At 34.8% G+C, this 13,831-nt stretch overlaps 1 protein-coding gene across 1 annotated transcript in view; it reads left to right on the top strand.

The window, feature by feature from the left end:
- The window catches only part of LOC124372730 (FK506-binding protein 5-like), a 31,077-nt gene continuing 17,246 nt past the window's right edge, over positions 1-13,831 (top strand). Inside the window, exons 1-2 of the mRNA XM_046831142.1 lie at positions 1-145; positions 11,908-12,084. The gene's annotated coding sequence lies outside the window, so the exon portion shown is untranslated. The remainder of the gene's footprint in view (positions 146-11,907; positions 12,085-13,831) is intronic.

Raw genomic sequence — 13,831 nt, 5'->3', positions numbered from 1 at the left:
ATTTTGGTTATAAAATGAAAGTTAATGGTAGGAATGTATTTATTTGTTGACATTATATTTGAAAGTATCTGGCAGAGGTGCATTATCTAACATTTTGTTGTAATTCAATTTGAAAGTTATTATTACGCTAAAGGATGTTTCTTGGGTCAGTTTTACACTTTTTTAATATACACTATGGCAGTTCCTCATTTTTTAATCAATTTATTTGTTTTTACAGTAGCAATTTGAGATTTTATTATATTTGGTAGTTACTTGTACTTTGTACAAGATAACTTACTGGAAGGGAGTGTCATTACTAATGAATGTCTCAAATCTCGTATTTACGACATTAACCCTGGAGCTGGGTGTTGTTAATAATTGAACATCATAGTGCAAACAATTCTGGTGTTATAGAATTGAAAATTGTGTTTAGTGGTACCACTGGAACCTTTCATCACTTGAATGTTTCAACGCAGTTCTGGCCCTACGATAAGGCATTCAGGGCCTCTCTTGGTCCGTCCACTATTTCATACCTAAAAATGCCTTTATGATCCAGCACTTAACCAAGGACAACTTTGTTCCTTTTTGTTAGTTCCATTAGATCAATCCTTTATTCCTTTACTACCTTTGAGTGAAAGGACCAGTTGTCAAGCTCAATTAAAGCTGCCTGAATGCCTAATAATATTAGATATTTTCCACTTTTTTGTGTGAGCCGTCTTTTTTTTAGATATTTTCGTAAGTGCATTGCCAGTCTGGCTCCTGGCCAATGTAGGATATAAAACTTCTTTGTATTCAATTTATGTCTATTTCCAAAAGATATGAGGTATGTTTTATCAAAGGAGTATTTCTTTACCATGCAGTCATACACGTTAGTTATCATTTCAACATCAGTAAATTCCTTTATTATTGACATGGATCCTTCTGAGGATGTAGACTTTATCACCTCTCTGTTCAAAATTTGTATAGCACTAAATGCAGTTGTCTTCTTCACCTCCTGTCCCAGAGGATGTGTATCCTAACGCTTCAAGTGCCAAAGTTGGACAGGAGTTCATTTCCCCCATAATGCTTATGTAACCTAGCCTCTGAAGACCATGTAGCCTCTCAGCTGTTGTATTTTGTCCTTCTTTCAGCCACCCCAGCTGCATATATGACCATTGGTTATATTATGGCTTCATAGATCTTATATATAGCAAGTAATTTTTGTGATTCAATGTTTATTGAAATTTAATTCAGCTATTGCCATTTATACAAATTTAATGTGTGTGCGTGTGCATACATGTGTGAGTAATCATCTTGGGTTGTATATCCATCTCCGGTTATTTCCAGTCTTTTATAAGCACCTAGAGCTTTTGTTGCTTCAGATATAATTTCAATTTGATAATTCCATGTGAGCTTAGTGAAAACGGTTAGTGAGTTAGTCTAATATAAAACTTATGTGAAGTTGAAGGATACTTAACAAAAGTGTATTGGAAGTATTATGCTTATATTTCTTATGATACAAAGTGGCCATGAGAGGAATATCTTCTGAACAGTCTTGATTGCTATATTTGTTTACTTACTCTTCCTATTACAGACAATGCTGGTATCCTTAACTGTGGCATCTAACTAAAGATCCACAGTTAAGCACCAAACAAAAAGAATATACAGTATGTTGTACAAAAATCGGGCGATCCAAATAAGGCCACATTTCCTCCTGTAGTAAATGCCTGGGAAAAAAGGATCAGATTCGAGACCTTGGAAATAAAAACATGTTTATCTCTTATATGCTAAAGGGTGGTCTATACTCCTAGATCTAAGCATGGCGGATATACTAATGATACTTGCGATTCTAACAGGACATGGTTCTCTTTAAAAAAAATCTGATGAAGGTGGGTTTAAGTCAGAGTAATGAATGTCGACTCTACGGTGAGGCAGAAGAATCAGTGAATCACATGAGGCAGAACTGTCCATACCATTTGTGAAATCAGAAAAAAGTCTTTAGAGCTTATCTCTTAAGCCCACAGAACATCAAAACAGAAATCCACAAATCTAATTGGTTTTTGCAGAAGCCTCAGATCTCAGGGTGAATTGGGGTTTTATTTGTAAGTAAGGGAGGTACAAAGGTCCTTTTAGGACTAAGTGTAGGGTCTTAGAATCTTTGACTTCTTTATTGAAAAAAATATATAAATAGCTTCCAAATGGGATTTTTTAATATATATTTTCTAGAAATAGTCATTTTGGAATTATAAATTTCAACCTTTCTGTTAATTTAATATGCATGGTCTCCCCAGAACTTTGTATTTTTAATTTACTCAAGTTTTAAGGTAGTATGAAAAATATTTGTATGAGTATATCAAATCTATTGGTGTGTTTCAGTATTCTACAGAACTTACTGAGTGAAATAACATACAATAGCATAATAAAATGTAGTGCCTGGAGTTTGAAAATAATTTAGAATACATGTTTGCAAACGCTCTCAAAACAGCCCGCCACTACAGGATTTTTAACTGCCGGTTCCAGGATAAATGGCTGCATGTCCATAAGAAGCTGGAAAAAAATGTATATAAATATTGACATTGCAAAGTAATTTATTAAACATATTGATATTGCAATCATATTTAAAGTAAATACTGGAACTTCATATTGATATTAGCATAATTATGTTTACATTATATACTTTTCATAAAAAATAAAATAATGGAAAAATCAAATGTAATGAATATCTACCATTCCCTTTATGACAATGGTCTAAATTATCATAATTAATATCCTAAGTATGTAAGAGTCATACTTGATCACTCAATAATGTTTAAGTACCAGAATCAAGGCTAAAGGTCAAGGTCAGAATCAAGGTTTTATGTACCTCAGCTCTGTCTCTGGTCTACTCCACATCTGAATACTGTTCACCCATGTGACTAAACAGTTTGCGTTCTAAAAGAATTGACATACAACTTAAAACAGTTATGAGAACAGTAAGTGGCATTCTGATTCTCACTCCTCTTCCTTGGTTCCTGGTACTTATTAACATTGCACCCTTATACAACGGAAAGAGACCTTACTAAGAGAATATGATAAGATTTTGTCAAACCGTGAATCACCTATCTTACAGGATCTTCCACATTACAGAGGTCGGCTGAGGTCCAGACATTCACCCCTACAGACTGCCAGTACCTTAAAAAGTAATGAAGATTCATCCAAAAGCACTTGGATAATGTTGTAAGATGTGTTTGATGGTAGAATTAAGTTCTTGATTCTAATTCAACGGAAATAGTGGGTGTTGTGCAACTCCCTTGGAGGAATGGAGTAGATTCGGTTGAATAGATTTTGTACTGATATGGGTAGTAGTGGTTCTTGGAAGTTTAGGTGGGGTCACGCTCCCACTGAATCCAGTGGCTGTGGAGCCAAAACCCAGACAATGCATCATAGTTGTACATTATCTTTCACATGCACTTTTGGAGAGGCTAGCCCATCCTCATATTGCAGATAAAAAAGCATATAATGGATAAGAGTACTGGATGTGGATTTATAAAAATAGAAACAATGTTCCCTAGTTTCTGCTTTACTTATATTTTCTAGATTTATTGGCTTGTTACTCATTTATCATCTTACTAATTTTGATTTTAGATGTACCAGTATCAGAAATCAGAAACTCTTTATTACAATATCATGGAGAAATGTATAGCATCAGTTTACAATAATTTCATGTCTACAATAATAATGTTTGCACAAAAGTACATGTTGTAAAGTACACAAATTGTGTTTGTAAAGTTAAAATGAATGGTTTCTTTTTTATCGTCCCAGTGCAGGTATTCTTCCAGTGTATAGAAGTGTCTTGAAGCCAGCCATTCATTCAGAAATTTCTTTAGCTTTTTTCCTTTGAGAATCTTCATTTCTGCCAGTAGTAGGTTCAACAGCTTCTGGTCTGCATATGATGGTTTATTTTGGTACAGTGCGATATGGTGAGCCAGTAGATGGTAGTCTTCAGCATGTCTGGTGTGGTAGTCATGAAGGTCTGCTGCTTGAGGTAAGTTTTTTCCATCAACATGTAATATGACTTCCTGGATATAGAGGGATATTACAGTCATAATTCTGAAGTCTGTAAAAGATTATCTGCAGGTGTCTCTTGGTCCCAGGCAATTTTGGATCCTCATCACTTGCTTCTGAGGACAGAATTCTTTGTAGGTTCTCTTGAGATGTTCCTCCCAGATAGCTGTGCCATATCGTATGTATGTTTCAAACAGGTTAAAGTATGTTGATTTTGTTGTTGCAATGTTACTGATGGCTTTTATTCGTTTTAAGATGCAAAGGCTTGTATCCAATTTCTTACACAGTATGTCAACATGATATGTCCATGACATATTTTCTTCAATAGTCACTCCTAGAAATTTGGCCTGTGGTATCACTTAAACTTCTGGAGCAGTTGGAACTTGGTTTCATCTTCTGCCAAAAGCTAACTGGTTTGTCTTTGATGTATCAACCACTAGGTAATTTGTGTAACAGCATTGGTAAGCCATATTCAATGATATATACGAGCTTACTGCCAGTTGGTCAGCAAAATTCCCTGAAGACAGAATGGTGGTGTCACCTGCATACATAAGCGTATGACTGAGTCCATCCAGGTATTGTGGCATGTCGTTTATGAATAAAATAAACATCACAGGGCCAAGGACAGATCTTTGAGGTACACCTCTGGTTATAGCAAGTGCCTTGGATCTTATAGTATGAATTAGTCCTCTTTCTGTATGTTTGACTTCAATCAATTGGCTGCATTCTTCAAGGTAGCTCCTAAACCAGTTTAGAGCAGGCTCTCTGATACCCAGGTTGTCAAGTTTGTTTAAAATTTAGTTATGGCCAAGGCAATCAAATGCCTTGCTGAAATCAAGCATAATACCTGTAACTAGTTCTCCTTTCTCAAGGTGGTCAATTATAAACTCGGCAAGTTCAATTTTAGTTGATCATCCTTTTAAGAAACTCTGTCGTCAGTAACTTATTTTGCTCACAAAGGTCTATCAATCTCTTAGGTACAACTCGTTCAATCACTTTGGAGAAGGTTGAGATGAGATTGGTCTGTAGTTACTGGCTTGCTTTGGACTTCCGCTTTTGAACTTAGAATATACTTTGACCAGTTTTAAGGCCATTGGGAATTTTCCTGATCTTATTGATATATTGGATATGAAAATCAGAGGTAATATAAGAGTTTTACAGCATTCTTGTAATAATTTGGAAGAGACTTCATCCTCTCCTGATGAGGTTTTGGGCTTGAAGCTCTTGATTATACTTTGAATTTCTTTTATGTCAATGTCTGGCAGAGGTGAGAGATGGCTTTTCATAGGTTGTACTTGTATTTACTTGCCTATTTTTATGTAATGTGTGTTGTTGGCAAGTGTCTTATCTGCTATGTTGGTGAAGAAATGGTTGAAGTGTTCTGGCACTTCCCTAGGGTTACTTATTTCCCTGTTATTCACTTCCAGATTTTGTTGAGTTCTCTGCTGTTTATTGTTTTGTCTTTCAGAATTTATTACCTGCCATAAAGCCTTACATTTATTTTTAGATTTTTTAATGTAATCTGCCTGCTGTCTTAGCACTTTCAGTCGAAGATCCTCTTTGGCTTTAAATATTTTTGCCTTATCTTAATCATTGCCTGTAAGCTGATGTTTATTCAGACATTTGACATTAGATCAAGTGCTCCTTTGTCTATAAATATCTTCTTTTTTACTTTAGCTTTTTTTGTCCTCACCATGGGGCAAGCAGCATCCATGGCCATTGACAGTGTTGCTAAGAAGGTATTATATGCATCGTCAATATTATAAATCTTTCAAATCTTCATTTGGAAGTAGTACCTTCAATTTATGAATGTTTTCTTTCTTGAACTGTCGTTGAATAGAACTCGTAGAGGAAATGTCATGTATTTTAAATTATGCTGTGGTCGATTGGGCTCTGTGATCTGATATGGCCACTTCAATTACTGATGTTTTTAATCTTTCATTTTCTTAATTTGTGCATACACAGTCAATGGAAGTACTGGACTGGAGAGTTACTCTTGTGGGAGGAAGGGTCAGTCTGGACCGGTTGTGTCTCATTAATGTTTCACTTGGAATACTGTTGTCCCGGTTGTGTTGTTTTAAAATATCCACATTTACATCGCCAATCATAATTAGGGGATTATCTTCTGCTCTTGTACCTTCCAGTACATTGGATATTTTATCCAGAACATCAATAAGATTTCTACTAGGTGGTACATAGATGCCTAAAACATAAAGGTGTTTTATCTTTGAGAAATTTTTACAATCACCATTTCGCAGGCTAAAATCTGTCTTAAGTACATATTCCAGGATTCTTGTGTTCAGTAGTAACTCATGCTAAAGGCCATGTTCTGTAAGTATGACTATGTTTGGTCGTGTGTGTTCAAGAAGGCGGATGATGCGGCTTTTCTTGTTTTGAACTTCCAGGACATTCTGGTGAAGAATTTGTACTAGGTACTTTATTATTATATTATAGGTTTTTACCCAAATTTATTGCTGTGTGGTTATATATTCTTGATTTTTAGGGCTTCTTTGTGTGCTGTGTTTGCTATCAAAATCAAAACGTTTTTCACTGGTTTCAGTGTCTTCTAATTTCCCTTCCATTATGTTTGTCTGATTTCTAGCTTAAGCTTTTCTTCTTTCAGGACATTGTTCTCCTCTAGCAAGACCGATCCTATTTTGGCAGCCATCTGTAATTTATGTTCTTTGTTACTTGAATCTTCTAATAGGTTGCTTTCAATGAGACTGTTTTCTAGTTCTTTAATAGGACTATTGAGTGTTTTCAAGTTGGCTGTCAATTTTTTCCCAGGTTGCTGGTTAGATGGACTGAGACAGAGGTAGTCTGCATTATATTTTTTGCATTGCCAGTTAATAATATTACATCTGGAGCCCATTTTTGAAGAGTTTCTTTTTTTAATATCCTGGCAGCCAACATGGTACCATTTTTGGCATGGTCCAGTACATTTTATTCCAGAGAATTTTACTTCAATTTCACATGTGCTACAGGGATATTTTGAAGGCATTTTAGAAGTTGGTAGACAAACAGTTTAGTATTTAAGAGAATCAATCTGTTAAGCCAGGTTTTTCTGTTTGTCAGAATAGAGTAATTATCATAAGGATCCAAGTTGTCAGAATTGTATAAGAGTTTGATCAAATGCCTTGTCCAATAAAACAAGCAGTACCAACAATAAGAGGTGTGGTAATGTTGACACTGAATGTCTCGGGTCTGTGTGAGTGAGGCAGATGGAATGTGCTCGGCTGTCAATGTCAGCAGTTGTTGACACTATTGGACCTTCATTGCTGCCATATGTTCTTATTTATTACTTATAACTTCTTTACTTATAATACTTGAAAAGCATTCATATATTATATGCAAATAAGTTTTATGAGGAAAAATAATTTTTGTATAAGTTTGTGAAGACTTGTTAATCTTAATTGTTTGCCTCAGATCAAGAATGAGGTAAGTTTCTTGAGTATTTTATAATGACTGTTATATTCTTATAGTCATATTATTAATCTGTGTTACATTAGAAATGGACATACAGTAATCAGGTACACTTCTGCACAAGTGAGTACTTATATTTTGATGAGAGTCCCAGGTTGTAGCGCCAATTTGATGAGTGTCACCCCCACGTTGACTGCTGTAATTTGCTGAAAGCCCTTTACCTTGACTGCGTCAATTTTCTGCGGATCCCCTCCACGTGGTTGTGTCAATTTATTGTGAGTCGGTTCTTTAGTGTTGTTGACTCACCATGTAGTTGTACGCCTTTTTGTCACCAGTGGCACGTTGTTGTACCATGTTGCTCATCATGGTATTGGTCGCCATCTTGCCCAATGCTAGCTGCATTCCCTTGGTACTGCTTAAAACTTATTAAATTTGAATGTCTGTGGTGTTATCACCAACAACAAGTCTGTGTGTCTCTCAGGTTTTAAAATATGTTAAGTAGTGATTAAAAAATTTGATATCACTCCATCACACTTTTTATAAAGGGGATATTCAAAGAAAAGTCAAACCAAGTGACCATGATATTAATTTATTCCATGTCACACTCTCAATACATATTATAATTTCACTCACCTTGCAATGCTTTGATAATTTAAAAGACTAAAATAATATCCCATCCTTCATTAAAAATTTCAATACACTATACAACAGATCACTACTATCCCAGGAGAATCAACACAACCTCCTTGCTTCAAGTCTGGTGAGAGAAGACCGAATCTCCGTATATAACTATGGATACCGACTCAAAACAATACTCATCCCCTCTCTCGTTCAAATCAGCGTCTTCACGAATAAATATAATTTGATTCTTTTCTTATAATTGTCGAAATTTATCACGTTTACTATAATTAATCAATTTAAGTCTTTCTATTTTCTTTTATTATTTTTTCAAAGCTTTTTATTTAAATTTTTAGCAACATGTGCTTTATGACGTCATCAATATACAAGTCATTCATCCCACAATTGGCTTTTCTGCGTAATTCTATTTAGTGCTTTTGTAAAACACGAATTTTGGTTATGTTTACTTCATTTTAATTAATCAAATCGTTTCCCGTATAAAGTTCAATAAATTTCTTCGTTATTAGTTAAATAAATTTCAATTCCGACAACATGTGATTCACTGACGTCACAGTCTGCCGATTCATTGACGTCACAGTCTGCCAATTCCCCGCGAATATTCAAATGTAGTAATTTGACCTGTTACAATGTTGGGGAATTACCCACGTGCATTCATACTGGGAGACAATTCATGTAGGCTGTAGGTAGTGAGCCATTTTGGGAAATAATCTAGAATCATGCACACACGTAATACTATATCTATAAATAAGAGTGGAATTTCTATTTATTTAACCCTTTGAGTGCCAACGTCCGATTTTACCGGACGTTAAAAGTTGGCCGAAAAGTGCCAACGTCCGATTTTACCGGACGTTAAAAGTTGGCCGAAAAGTGCCGACGTCCGATTTTACCGGACGTTCGGGAAAAGTCACTAAAAATTGTAACCTTTAATATTTTCAAATAATATCATATTGAAATGTTTGTGAAGAATCGTTCTTTTCAAAATAAATTGTTATAGTACACTTCCGGTCAAACTTTAAATTATGAAACTCACATAATTATAAACATTTTTGGTTGCCATAGCTACCAGAAACAATGTGACAATAGTTTCTTAAAAGTTGTATAACTTATTCATTATTGAAGATAATAATATAAATTTTTCAAGATTTACAGACAATTGCATACACTTTCCAGTGATATGGACTAAGAAAAGGATATGAATTTTTTGGTCATAATAATTTGGTTGAAAAATGAAATTAAAAAATATTTTTGAATTTTTTTTAGGTAAGTTCATTTTTGGTATTCCTAAATTTAGTGTTATGGTAACTTTGTTATTTTATGTTAATTAAACAGAGTTTTCAGAGAAAAATAAAAAAAGAATCATGTTGATAGCTTATTAAATCAACTCACATATAAACATTTTTGGTTGCCATAGCTACCAGAAACAATGTGACAATAGTTTCTTAAAAGTTGTATAACTTACTCATTATTGAAGATAATAATAAAAATTTTTCAAGATTTACAGACAATTGCATACACTTTACAGTGATATGGACTAAGAAAAGGATATGAATTTTTTTGGTCATAATAATTTGGTTGAAAAATGAAATTAAAAAGTATTTTTGAATTTTTTTAGGTATGTCCATTTTTGGTATTCCTAAATTTAGTGTTATGGTAACTTTGTTATTTTATGTTAATTAAACAGAGTTTTCAGAGTAAAATAAAAAAAGAATCATGTTGATAGCTTATTAAATAATCGAACTTTTTTTTTCTTTTTTTTTCTTTCAAATTCTTTATTAACATAACATCAAGAAATGCAATGGCGTCAATTTTATATAGGTATTTTCCTTCAGTGAATGTGTTCTTCATTCTTCCTCCAGTCCAGGAACTCATCAATGGAGTAAAATGGTCGGTCGATGAGCCAGTTGGTCAGGGCTGTCTTCAACTTCTTCACGTTCAGCATCTTTAGATCTTCTGATAGGAGGTTAAAGAGTTTCCTCCCCATATAGGATGGTTTCCTCTCATATGATGCAGTGTGATGTAGAGGGAGGTGAAAGTTTGATGCATGACGAGTGTTGTGTGAGTGTATATCAAGGCCTCGTTGAAGCTGTTCGATCGTTACATACAATATGACTTCTTTTATGTATAGGCCGATGATTGTTAACACATTTGTAGTTTTGAAGACCTTTCTGCAGCTCTCCCTTGGGCCAAGGCCGGCCATAATCCTGATTGCTCTCTTCTGGAGAAGTAGAATTCGATTAAGGTTTCCTGCTGTTGTGCCTCCCCAAACTGCAAGGCCATATCGTAAGTGAGACTCGAACAATGCATGGTAGGCAGTTTTTGTTGTGGCATCGTCACTGACGAGGTTTACTCTTTTTAAAATGTACAAGCAGGAGTTCAATTTTTTTGGAGAGTGCGTCAACATGATTGTTCCAGGATAGTGCATTGTCGATAGTCATTCCTAGGAATTTGGTCTGGCTTTCCATTGATACTTCTGGTAGTTTTGGGACTTCCTCCTGTCTTCTCCCAAAAGCTAATTGTTTGGTTTTTTTTCAGCGTTTACAACTAAGTCGTTTTCATGACAGTATTGATATGCCTTATTCAGTGCAATGTAAGAGTTGATGGCCACATTGTTTGGTGATGACTCGGAGACTAGAAGTGTCGTATCATCAGCGTACATTAGGGGAGTACAGTGCATTCCTAGATATTGTGGCATGTCATTTGTCAGGAGAATGAATAGGACTGGTCTCAATACCGACCCCTGAGGTACACCCCTTGTAATGGGTAAAGGGTCTGATCTTACTTCTTGGCGTATGTTTTCTTGTGTGTCTTGAATCTCAACAACCTGACTTCTTCCTTCCAAATAACTCTTGAACCATGCGTGGGCTTGGCCTTTCACACCAAGCTGTTCAAGTTTGTTGAGGATCAGTTTCGTGTCCCAAGCAATCAAAAGCTTTGCTGAAATCCAGCATAATTCCAGTAACCAGATTTTTTTCTTCCAAGCTATCAATGATGAATTCCGCAAGTTTGATTATGGCAGATGTTGTGGATCTTCCCTTGATGAAGCCATGTTGGCTTTCTGTTAACAGGCTGTTATGTTCACAGTCCATTAGTCTTTTTAAAACTATTTTCTCAATTACTTTGGAGAAGGTTGAGATTAATGATATGGGTCTGTAGTTTTTGGCTTCAGTCTGGTTTCCACTTTTTAGCTTGGGGTATACTTTACTTTGTTTAAGTGCGGCTGGAAAGTGGCCATAAGCGAGGGATAAGTTTGTTACTTTGACTAGTGGTGGAGTTAAAGCTTTCTTACAGTGTTTCAGCATCTTTGCTGAAATTTCATCTAATCCTGACGAGATTTTGGGTTTAAGATTATCGATGATCTCTTCAATTTCTTGTTCATCAGTGAAAGGTAGCTGTGTTAAATCATTACCTGAGGTTTGTGGAGGTGCAGGTTGTTTTGTGACTTTTGGCTGGTTTTTTAGGGTGATTTCTGCAATATTGGTGAAAAACTGGTTAAAGTGATTAGCAATTGTGTGGGGGTTAGTGACGATTTCCTGTCCTATAGTAATTTTTGGTTCTGATATTTTTGGTTGATTGTTCTTCCTCTCACTATGTGAACTGTGAATTTTTTACTAAAACCTTGCAAAATGTCTGAAAAAGGGCTGGCACTTTTAGGTACACCCACTAGAAAAATACCTGGCACTTTTCAGTATACCCACTCAAAAAATACTTGGCACTCAAAGGGTTAAATCATGGCTTCCAAGAAGTCTATAAAACCTATGTAAAAATGATTTTGTATTCAAAGTTAACTTAGGTAATATTTTGTTGCATTATAATTACGTTCGCCATATTTTTCATTTGTTTTAGAGGATTATGTATCTTTCAAAACAAGTAATTTACCATAGATTTAGCTACACTGTCTTTGTGGAACCAAGAGTTTTTGTTTCTACAAATTAACAAGGATATTCCAATAGGTGGTCTGAATAGAGCAGAGAAGATTATAGGCTTTCTGAAAGATTTTCACAAAAGTTCTGCATAGTCAAGGTAAGTGATATTCTCATAATCTTTTTGTGCTTTAAAAATAATTTTAATGATAACTAGATGTTATCTGCAGCTTTGCACACAATTTTTTAAAATTGAAGTTCAGAGACTATTTGGATACACCACTTATGATGTAATATTATGATGTCATATGATAGTTTTTACATGAAAGTAAGCACACATCAGTTAAGTATTATTTCAGTACTCATGGTTGAGACGATCAGAGGATAAGGGACTGACTCTTGTATCAGGTGCATATAGGAACATTTCTGGTTCGAATGATATTACCTATTGTCTCATTCTTAAAGAACAGGTGTCTCAATGATAAACTTGTTGTCTCAATGAAAAAATATATGTATATATGTAGGACTGAGACACCTACTTTGGCCAAAAAGCATTTACTTTGGGCCATTTAAATTCACTTTCAGTCTAATGTATTTACAGTGTCAAATTTGAGTTTGCTTTACTGTCCAGATCAAGTAACGACCCAAAAGGGTCTACTCCTTGCTCTTGCAATCTTGTTTCGGTCTAAGATATTTCCAGTATCATAGTTGAGTTTGCCTTATTCTCCTGATGAAGAAAGTATACATTCGAGGTATGGCTATTAAATAAGGAGACTGACCCTGCATGCGTCAACTGCCATTAATCAACAGCTGTTTAGTATGAAACTTTCTCTTTAGTATTCAACTAGTCACACTTTTGTAAACAACACCATTTAGTCAGATACTATGTTTGCGTTATTGTTGTTTTTTTATTTGCCAGATACAATGGTGTATTAGTAGAGCAATGAATTAGTGTGAAATTTCACTTTAAACTTGTATAAACTGCTACTGAAACTTTATAATTTACTGAAAGAAGTGTATGGCAGTGATTGTTTATAATGAGAACACTTTTTTATGGTTTAAGCGTTTTAAAGATGGTTGAAAAGACAAAGACAATTCACAGCCAGGTCGCCCTTCATTGTCAAAAACTGATGAAAATGTTGAAAAGTAGGTCATTTGATTTGGTCTGACCTTCGATTAGGTATTCACGCAATTGGTGAAACTGTAGGTATTGATAAAGAATGTGTATGGCTAATTTTAGATGACAATTTTAACATGCATAAAGTTTGTGCCAAAATGGTGCCTAAAATTCTAATGATTGAACAGCAAGAAGCTTACAAAATGTTTGTATTGACACTTTGTGGTAATGACCAGTGGCGTATATAGAAAAATATTTGGGGGGGGGCTGAAAATACCGGGGGGTCTGGGGGGTATGGAAAACCCCCAGTAGAAGGGGGGTCGGGGGGTCCTCCCCCGGGAAAATTTTGCCAATTTAAGTCTTAAAAACACAGGTTTAAGGTTTTTTGGCATGTATAAACGCTAAAATGGAAAGAATGAAAATCACTCTTTCGGAGAGATTTTTAAGTTTTTCATGGCGAGTTTCCTTCTTTTCGAGCAGGTTTCACTTTTCCATTTTAGCGTTATTATGTTTATATAGAAGGACCTGTATCCTTTGTATATTATTTTTGTATAAAATTAAAATTCAAAACTTAAGTGTCTGCTAGTTTGGTAGTTTTCAGTTGTTAAAATAGAAAATAATAGAGGCTATAAAGTCCTATTTTTAAAATCTTTGGTTTAAAATAGTTGTTATACAAAGAAATATATTGTCCTACGTATCTAAAACACAACACACCACAATATTATAAATTTGAAACTAATAAATGGTTGACTATATACTATATTTATTTTAGCAATTGAATTGTTATTTT

This window comes from Homalodisca vitripennis, chromosome 1, assembly GCF_021130785.1.
Source record: "Homalodisca vitripennis isolate AUS2020 chromosome 1, UT_GWSS_2.1, whole genome shotgun sequence".
In the NCBI taxonomy this organism is placed as follows: Eukaryota; Metazoa; Arthropoda; class Insecta; order Hemiptera; family Cicadellidae; genus Homalodisca; species Homalodisca vitripennis.
The sequence above is the reverse complement of the archived record's forward strand: the minus strand, read 5'-3'. Positions and strand labels throughout refer to the sequence as shown.